The following is a 10,923-nucleotide window of genomic DNA, read 5'->3' on the forward strand; positions in this document are numbered from 1 at the left end:
TAGAACTCCCTTATGACCCAGCAATAGCCCTGCTAGGGATTTACCCAAGAGAGACAGAAATGCTGATGCATAGGAGCACATGTACCCCAATGTTCATAGCAGCACTGTCAACAATAGCCAAAACATGGAAAGAGCCTAAATGTCCATCACCTGATGAGTGGATCAAGAAGATGTGGTATATATACACAATGGAGTACTACATGGCAATGAGAAAGAATGAAATACGGCTATTTACAAATACAAAATACAAAAATAATACAAAAAATTTCCTACAGGAAAGTGGATGGACCTCGAGGGTGTCATGCTAAGTGAAATAATCCAGGCAGAGAAGGACAGGAACCATATGTTTGCACTCATAGGTCTAACAGGAGAACAGGAGAAACCTAATGGAGGACCAGAGGGAGGGGAAGAGGGAAAAAGAGTTGGGGAGAGAGAGGGTCGTAAAACTTGAGAGACTATTGAATGCTGAAAATGAACTGAGGGTGAAGGGGAAGGGGGAGGGGGGAAAAGAGGTGGTGGTGATGGAAGAGGGCACTTGTGGGGAAGAGCACGGGGTGTTGTATGGAAATCAATTTGACAATAAAATATTAAAAAAAAAGTGACATGAAAGATCAATTGAATGGTGTTTATTGTAAGGTGATCCAGACAGCACCAAAACAGCATTTCCTGTTTTGACTTTTTCTCCAGTGTCATTAAGTTATACCTGACAAAACCGTAAAAAAAAATTCAATGTGCACTATGTGATGATGTGATATGTATATACATGGTGAAGGGATTCCTCATACTGAGTCAAATAGCACATTCATCACCTCACATATTTACCGTAAAAATTTTTCATTTTGTTAAGAACATTTTTCCATTGTCCTAGCAAAGTTCAATTATACAACACCATGTTATCAACTGTAATCCCCAAATTATACACTAGATCCTCTGACCTTTCTCATCTTACAACTGAAAGTTCATAGCCTTTTACTAACTTCCCTTTATTTCTCCACTCATTGCCACTGGCAATTTCTCTTTTCCTCTCTGTTTCTGCGTTAGACTTTTTTATTTTTAATATTTTTACATTTAAGTGATACCAGGCACTATTTGTCTTTCTCTGTCTGGTGTATTTCACTTAGCATCTAACAGATGTGAGCACTGTCTCATTGTGGTTTTTATTCGCATTTCTCTGTTGCTTAATGAGTTTGAGCACCTTTTCATACATCTGTTGACTATTTGTAAGTCTTTTTCCAAAAAATGTCTATTTTGATCCTTTGCCCATTTTTTAAATTGAATTGTTGGGTCTTTTTCTAATGAGTTGCATGAGTTTCTTGTATGTTTTGAACATTAGGCCCTTTTTGAAGATGTGGTTTGCAAATATTTTCTCCCATTTCATAGGTTCCTTTTGCATTTTGTGATGGTTTATTTCGCTGGACAGAAGCTGTTTATTTTGATGTAGTCTGTCTTTATTTATTTTTTCCTTTTGTTGCTTTTGCTTTTGGTGTTTTAAAAAAAAATCATTGCTAAGACCAATGTCAATGAGCTTCTTTGCTATGCTTTTTTTCTAAAAAATTTGCAGTTTTAGGCCTTACATTGACATCCTTAACACAGTTGGTTTAATTTTTTGTATATGGTGTAAGATCAGGGGCTAGTATCTTTCTTTTTTTTTTGGCATGCGACTACTCAGATTCCCCATTACCACTTATTGAAGACACTACCTATTTTACATTTTTGACAACTTTTCAAAAATTAATTGACCATATATGCATGGAATTATTTCTGGACTTTATTCTTTCCATTCATCTATGTATCTGTTTTTATGCCATTATCATTCTGTTTTGATTACCACAGCTCTGTAATATAGTTTGAAATCAGGCAGTATGTTGACTCTAGCTTTATTCTTCCTTCTTATGATTGTCTTAGCCATTCAGGGTCTTTTGTGATTCCATACAAATTTTTTCATTTCCATGAAAAATGCCATTGGAATTCTGAGAAGAAATTACATTAAATCCGTAGATTGCTTTGGGTAGTATAAACATTTTACCAATATTAATTTTGAAGTACATTGACACAGACTATCTTTACACTTATTTGTGTCTTCTTCAATTGCTGTCATTGAAATCATATAGTTTTTTTATGTGTATAGTCTTTCACCTCCTTGGCTAATTTTTTTCTAAGTATCTGTGTTTTCAATGCTTTCGTATATATACTTTTTCTTAATTTCTCTTTCTGATAGTTTATTGTTGGCATATAGAAATGCAGCACATTTCTGTATTGGTTTGCATCTTACAACTTTACTGAAATTATAATAGTATTTTGATTAATTCTTGAAGGTTTTCTCTGTATAAAATTACATCATCTGCCAAAAGAGACAATTTTACTTCCATCAGATGTAGATGCCTTTTATATCTTTTTCTTGCCTAATTGCTCTGGCGAGGACTTACAGTATCATGCTGAATAAATGTGGACAGCGGCCATTCCTTTCTTGCTCTTTATCTTCTTTGACATTTGTTCAACTAATTTCCTTTTTCTCTGTCTCTCTGTTTTGTGCTTCTGTCTCTGCCTCTGTGTTCTCAGTTCCCTCTTTTTCTCTTCCTCCCTCTCATGTTACTAAACACACACACACACACACACACACACACACACAATTTTTGGATCTGGTTTTCCTACTGTGGAATTAGCATTCAGCTACAAATGTGACACTTAGGAAGAAAATGAGAAGGATGAAAGCAAAAGTAAGAAAAGAAGACAATATTTTTATATTGTGTCTTTTCTTCACCTATCCTGAGCTCTTTTCCTCTTTATAGTTTTTCTCCCTCTCTTGGTTGTCTCACCCCTCAGGCTTAGTGAGATGAAATAATGGGAAGTTTCACCTATGGAACTCGAAAGATGTTATTCAAAGGGGAGAGAAATAAAATATTTAGTGCTATGACACAGTCTGTGACCTGCTTCTCTTCATTGATATAGTTCAGAGGATGTTAAAAGGGTTTTATTCATGTGGTTGGGGCTAAACACAGACTCGCTGTATAGTGTTTTTTTTATCTGTACCATCTTACTTTGTAAAGTTCATCTATTATTTAAATACTGATCATTTTTCAACTAAAATTTCTCCTTATTTATTTTGTATCACATGCTGCTGATCACTGTCTTGATGACAATTAAATCAATATCTAAGCCTTATAAATGAGTCATTGGGAAGTTTACCAACGTCTTTTTTTTTTATTTCCTGTTCCAGAACAGTTTTCTAGAGATGGGCTTGTCAAATTCCCAGTGAAACTGTATAAGGGAACAGGCAGCCCATCTCTTTAAAATCACAGGTAATTTATAAATTGCTTTGCATTGTTCAATACTAATTTTATACACACACACAAATGCACACATGTACATATATGACAATTTAATTGTATTTTAATAAATGTCTTGGGTTTTTGTTAAGAAAAATTACATCACCAAATTGAACATTTTGATGAATATCATATTTCATGTAAATTATGGTAATTAAATATTATATGATTATGAATTATAGTTTTATTGCCATTTGAATAATGGTACTACTCTGATCAAGAGTAACAATACTGTTTCTTAAATTATTACAAATAATTCCCAAATATAAGATGTATTTATTACATACACTTTTGTGAATATTATTAATGTAAAATAATAATTATTGCAATGGTAATAATGTTTATGTTATTAATTCACAATCTAATTATTGGTAATGTTTCATATTTTGATTTAAAATCCCAGGGAAAAATTACATTTAGCTCAATGTGTTTCAATCTACAATAATCTGAAATTTAAGGTAAATCAGTATTAAAAGGAGAAACAAAACATTCTTATAATGATGCAAGATGCCAACTTTGCGTTTTAGCTGAGAGCAGAATGAACCATATGTGTGTCTGAATTGCAATGTATACGTATTTCAATTTTTCTAGCATCTTCCAGTGCTTAACTTAGAAACCGACTATTAACAACTGCTATTACTATGATGAGCATCTAGCAAGAAATAGACTACTAAGCAGCTCCATGGCATTGAAATAATAACATAAACTCAAACTGTAATATTTTGTTTTGTTTCTATTATCTGAAAATATTTATAGACAAATAGGTTTAAAATTCAGATGTCTGAACTATATTGTTAAAGGAAGTGACAAGGACATGGTTAAAGAGGATGGATTAATACTTCATAGAACCAAAATGAGGTATGTGGGGTAATTACAGAACTAATGAGCTAGTTAATCATCCTGAGAACAAACCATTGCTTCCATTTGCTTCACCTGGTGGGAGGTTTGAATAGATGACTTCTAAAGTTCTCACAGGATGTAGGAGTCTGTGTGCAATTTAATATAATTTATGATTTGGGTCCCTGATTAATTAGAAAGTTTGAGAAGAATATTAAGTCTTTTAGGCCATTACAATAATGCTCTCAGCTGCCTTAGTAAGAGGAAAGAGTTAATATCCAAATTTTCCAATTTATTATTGTGGATCAATAAAGAGTTAAGCATGGTAAAATGTTGAAAACCAAGCAATACGTACTAAATGTTCTCTAATGAAGTATTTTTCTGTCCCAGATCTAAAATGGGTGACCTAAGATTATCAAAATAGTTATCGGACAACTCAATGTAGGCAAACTAAATTTTTGAGTTAAGAATCAACAACAAAACTAAAAACAAAAATAAATAGATTATGTTAAATTTCTATATTTTTATTATGTCATGAAGACCTAGGTTTTTAGGGTTAGAGAGATAATGTATTAACTTCATCAGCTAGGGTTTAATTAAATTCATTCTAAATCCCTGGAGTTGTATGTTCTAAGCAGCAGCCCAGTGATCTGAAGAGGTCATGGGTATTGACCTTGCTAGCTACCGTATTCCCAACATTAGAGATGAAGGATTCTGCAGGTGCCTAATCCATTAAAATATATGTTAAATGTTACAAGATTATATATGTAGACCAGTGGAGCATAATTTAGGTAAAGGGAAAAAGCAGTACATAAATATCTGTACCACATGCATTTGAAAACCCTTCTTATAAAACACAGACAACATACACATATATTTAAGTCAAAGATTAAAACAGTTATTTCTTTTCCTAGAGGGACCCTTTTTCATGAGTCAAGACACATTTTGATTACATTGGTTGTCCTGGTATGTCCCAATTTAGATAGTGAATTCTCCCTTGACTGTAACAAATACTCATGTTAGTTATCTCTTTAAATCACAAACTAAGTACGGTCCGTTTCCTACTCAGGCCTTTACCCATGAAAAGTTAGAGGCCTAATGCAGATCTTAAGACTTCATAAGAATGTGAAAGGATGTGCAATATTTTCAATGAGTTAAGTGCATTTCATAATGGTATCATATTCATAGTTGTTCCTGAGGTTTTTCAACCACATTATAAGATATCTGGTTTTCTGCTTTCAAAAAATAATAAAAAATCAAACCTTGATTGATCCAACCACAATATAGTCAAAATGGATGTCCAATACCGAAAAGTAGCAGAAAAAAAACATACTTTAAGGTTTTTGACAGCAAAATTTTCAAGTATATTTATAGATTCAAAAACTTTATATCAACTTTATTCCCTTTACATTATCTTTTAAACTGAATTAAGTCAGATTAGAGGTGACTGATATTAAAAACTAGTTTATATTTCAAAGGAAATTTTAATATTTTTGCACACCTTTGGAGTTTACTTTCAGGAGGAAGATAAGCAGTTATAGCAAGGATAGTGCAAAAACAGCCACTACTGATTGTGAGCTACGGGCAGCCCCCTTTACAGAGACTTCAGATTAATGCTACAATGTTGTTTACAGATTTGATCTGGTAGTTGATTTTTTTTAATTCAAATAGTCTCTAAAGCAATGACCTCTTGAGACATGACTATTGTCTTCCAGATTTTCTGTATGTGAATTTACCTCAATTTTTAAGGCATCCTAGATTATGATCCCATTTGGTAGACACTGAGCAAGTTTACTAGGTGACCACCTGGTATACTGCTGATGCTTTCTATTCAAAATCTCGTTACTCTGAGACCATGATGGAATTTATTTGAATTTACTCAAAGACAAAGGATTTGAACTTTCACCATTATATTTATGTTTACCAGAAAACAAAATGAAACAAAACTAACCCATAAGATTAGATCTCCATATTTAAGACTGGAGTGGGAATTTTGTTTATTTTGTGTAACTGTTTGTGTATGTTCATGTTTATAATTTATTCCATATTAGTCTTATGTATTAAGGCTGAGCTCACTGGCTATGATGTTAACTAAAATCAGAAAGAAGAATTTCACTGGAATTTACTAGAGACAACTTGGCAGGTTTTTGGATAAAGCAGGAAGCAAATGAGATGGACCAGTGTAACATGTAGTGTAAATAAATGTGAAAAAATACATTTCTAAAATTCATGCTAATACTAAGTTATCAGGCTAGGGCACAATGTATGAGGTCTGATTAAATTTTAACTTTTCTTTGTGTTTGTCATTTCATTGTCTGCTTCACTTCACTTAATAAAAATTCATAATCAACATCAAATAGTTCAATGCAGTAGGCAGAAGGTAGCAGAAAATTTTTCATTTTTGTAAGTAGCATATGCAGCTATTACATTTTTATTGGCTAGGGAACCAAATAAGGCAACATGTAAAAATAACAGGCAAACAATTACTAAAAACAGACCATTCAATTCCTTGAGATAATAATACTCACAAATATTTAGCGTGTGCTGACTATGTATTTGCTGGGCCCCTACGAGGTTGGGCCCATTCTTATCTTCATTTTTCAGAGAAGAAATGTGAGACTTGGGCCTACTGTTCTTTAATAAAGACAGCAATATTATTCACTGTTGAACCCAAAGAAAATTTGCATAATTTGAATATCTAGGAAATGTTATTTTTTCCCATCTACATTGTGGCAACATTTGCAGAAAGAGCTGGTACACTTGCATTGACAAATATCACTTATTTATTATTTGATTAAAAATGCATTTATGGTTAATTTTGAAGTAACTAAGATCCATGTGAATATAAAACATTATGATGAATGATTTTTGCACTTACATATCACTTTAGGAAATTATCAACACAAAATAAAAACAGTCTTCTGCTCTAATAAGTACATGAAATCAGTATACCTTTTATGTAAATCTGAGGACAAAATTTTATCTGTCAATCTCTTAGAACAAAGCATGCAAATAGAACTCCATAATATTCTCTTCTTTCTTGTCTTGTAAATCACAAATAGAATTTAATTTAATCCATTTGGACACTAGCTACTGTACTTATTTAATCTGAACCCTTCTCAAACAACAGTAAGCATCCATCCCTGCATAACTGCTAATTTTTCACTGTTTACCACCCCCTGCACCGCAGGGCATCTGCTGCATGAACAGTGAATTCTAATACTGAGGCATGTCACACTGACCTTGGGAAGCAATTTTGCTAATGAGTGACAGAAGACCAATGAACTATGGAAAGCCTTTCCTGATAAAGTCATAAAATGAGTTTTACAAGAGTCAATTCCTCATGTTCCTTGTTACACAAACACTGAAAGCTACAGCACTCTTATCTCTCCAGATCCAGAGCAACAGGATTCCAAATAGTACCTGATTGGGCTGTGAACTTGGCCTGAGCTCAAAATAAGGTCAGCTGCCAGCCTGAGGGACTCCTATGGTCAACACCAAATGGATTGAATAAATTGGGTGAGAAGGTGGCCAATCTAGTCCATGTTGATATCCTCGATTTGAAGATCTCATTCAAAATCATTTACTTCACGTTATATTGACAGGTAGCAGTAGATTTACAACAATTGTGTAGTTTTATCAGTTGTCAACTTGATAAAAATTAATCTCTTCTGCATTATAACATTCTGACTTCTAGCTCTGCATAAGTCAATACAAATTTCACACCACTTTTAAAGTATCACAAAAATATTATTCAACTGAAAAAACATTTGTTGCACAGCATCCTGTTCATACTCTTAAAACCAATCATTATACCAACACTTGTGCAAGAATTAGTACAAGAAATTCTAAAAAACTTACTGAATTAGTCCATGGTTGAATTTAGAAGTTTCAAAGGAACTAGACTTTAACTTGTAATTTTATAGGGCTATTTTATGATTTTGTAGTCAAGAAATTGTAATAATTTAGAATTTATTATCATGTGCATTGGAAAGTAAAATTATTTAAAGTGAATTAACAACCTTTTGAGCTGATCCTGCCGTTTGAGCATTTAGGAAATGCTAAGGTTTAAAAGATTTTCGAAAGAAAGGTAAGGTAATTATATATGTTAATAATAGAGAATTTATTTTATCTCATTACAGGGATGTTTTCCATTCCATTACGAGGTCAGTTAGAAGACTGATATAAATTTCCCACACTGCATATGTAATAATAGCAACTTGGAATCACAAAAAGAAACTAAGAGATTTATATCATTTTTCTCATTTAAGTTTTTTGAAGTAGATATTTTTTATCATTCTCATTTTTCAAAGGAGAGAGGAAACATATTCAGATAGCTCTAAACTCTTCAGAAACACTCAAATGCTTATTGAATAAAGTCCATTATTAAGGACTATGCTATACATCGTCAAGTTCCTGCAGTCTTCTCTGGCTTTATTTCAATCACTCTCATCCCTGCACCTTCACTCTCTTTACCAAAACAAATGAGTACATGAGTTAAAATGAAATAACTTGTCATTCTATAGCCCCAATGCCAAGGCTACATCATGACCACTGTGCCTTAGGTACATCATGACCTCTGTGCCTTAGTTCAGAGTGCTTCCATAGCCTAAAATACATTTTACCAAATATCTGTTTCCTTGGACATTACAGCAGCAAGATGCAGTTCAAAGGTCACTTCTCCATAAGTTACTTCCCTGTCAAAGGTCACTTCTCCTCCAAAGGTTACCACCCAGTCTTCCTCCATTGTTCTGATTTCATGTGTACTTTGTAATATTTATTGGTCTTATTTGTTGAAATAATGTTTCTCTTCTTGCAGAATATACCTTTCTTGAGAGCAAGGACAAGATCTTTATTGTTTTAGCGTCCTCGGCACCAGGCAAAGAATGAGCCTAAAGTTCATAGTATAGTAAATGCAATCACATTAAAACAGTAAATGCCAGGTACAAAGTACAAGGTATGATAATAGTTCCAAAGGATGTTGAACAAGGAAAAAGAGGCTCTCAACTTAAGGTTTTGAAGGTTCTAAGAAACTTATTTTTTTTCCTGACAGTATGTATTAGAATGTGTAGAAGGGCACGTGGGTGGCTTAGTCGGTTAAGCATCTGACTTTGGTTCAGGTCATGATCTCATGGTTCATGAGTTCGAGCCCCGTGTGGGACTCCAGAGCCTGAAGCATCCTTTGGATTCTGTTTCCCTCTTTCTCTGCCCCTCCTTTGCTCATGTTCTGTCTCTCTTTGTCAAAAGTAAATAAACAACAACAACAAAAAAATGTGTGTAGAAAAAAGAAATTTGCTTTCAAGTCAAAACAAAAAATAAAAATAAAAACCAATGAAAATCAACTACAAAGAGCTTCTTTTGACAAGTTTCATTTTAGTTATGTGACTTAGATGAGGTATGGGCTTTCTGGATTTTATTTTTAAGTTTAGTTTTAAGTTTTTCTAGGTTCATTTAAAGGTCTTTTTCAGTAACATGTTCATTCATTGGATGTATGTTGTGCTCTATTCAATATTAGGAACCTTTTTAGTCAAACGGGTCTGGACCCCAGACCCCAGGACCCCAACTCATATTTTTACTTCAGCCTCTGACCCTTTAACTGATGAGAATTGTCCTTCTAATCCCCTGGAATTTTTATCAGTTTAAATGAGTTCACTTTGTGAGTTATTGCTTTTTTATTGCAATACCTTTTCTTTTAGAGAGAAGGTTTTGCATGTGTGTGTCTATATTTGCAAGATTAACTCCTGATACTTACTGTCTGCATCTTTATTCTGTATAACAAAAATATTCATTAATCAGAATGTCAAAGAATGTTATTTCCATAGCACAGTAAGTGCTTTTCCACTGTCTTGACTTCTGAAGTATGGAGGCTACATTGTGGAATGACCTAAGCCTATACAGTGGTATGATATTAATCACTATGAGAGGTAAAGCCTGCAAAATCATAAGTTGGAGATAAGCCTGTTTGGGGGGCAATTTGCTATTCAGACTTCGTGTGCACCTTGAGAGTAATTTTTATTGCACACTGTGACAATAACACATTCATACTATGAAACAGAAAAGAACCTGGCCTCAGAGTTTAGGATGGCAATTCACAAGTCGCCATAGTATTAGCACCATATGCTAGGACCAATTTTAACACAAGGTATGAGTTGAAATTGGGGTTTACTAATTCCATCAGGTTCCTGCTGTCTTCTATTAGAAGCAATTTTTTTTTTCTTAAAACTTTTCAGAACTGCGGCAAGTCTTTCTGTGATTAACAGAAGAGGAATCGGGAATAAACAAAAGCTTCAATGAAGAAACAAGGATGTTTTAAAGAAAACAAGTGTTCCTGGGGCACCTGTGTGGCTCAGTTGGTTAAGCCTCTGACTCTTGCTTTGGGTTCAAGTAAGGATCTCATGATCCCATGGTTCATGGGATTGAACCGTGACTTCCGCTGCTTGAGATTTTCTCTCTCCTCTCTCTCTGCCCCTTCCCCTGCTCTTTTTCTGTCTCTCAAAGTCAATAAATAATTTTCTTTAAAAAGGAAACAAGGATTTCTGACCTAACAAACCTTGAATGGTATCTTTTAAAAATAATAATTCAAACTTATGATTTACACAAAATTTCTAGTGTGTCAGTCAAAGGTCTAGAAGAGAATTGTATCCAACTCTAATGACTCAAGAGACTTTAACTTGGGTTCCTTACCGTAGCATGGCAGGGTCAAGGAACAGAGCAAGAGCATGAAGCACCAGAGACAAAGCAGCGGGAAGCTATTAACAAC

The sequence above is a fragment of the Suricata suricatta genome, chromosome 14 (assembly GCF_006229205.1).
Source record: "Suricata suricatta isolate VVHF042 chromosome 14, meerkat_22Aug2017_6uvM2_HiC, whole genome shotgun sequence".
NCBI lineage: Eukaryota > Metazoa > Chordata > Mammalia > Carnivora > Herpestidae > Suricata > Suricata suricatta.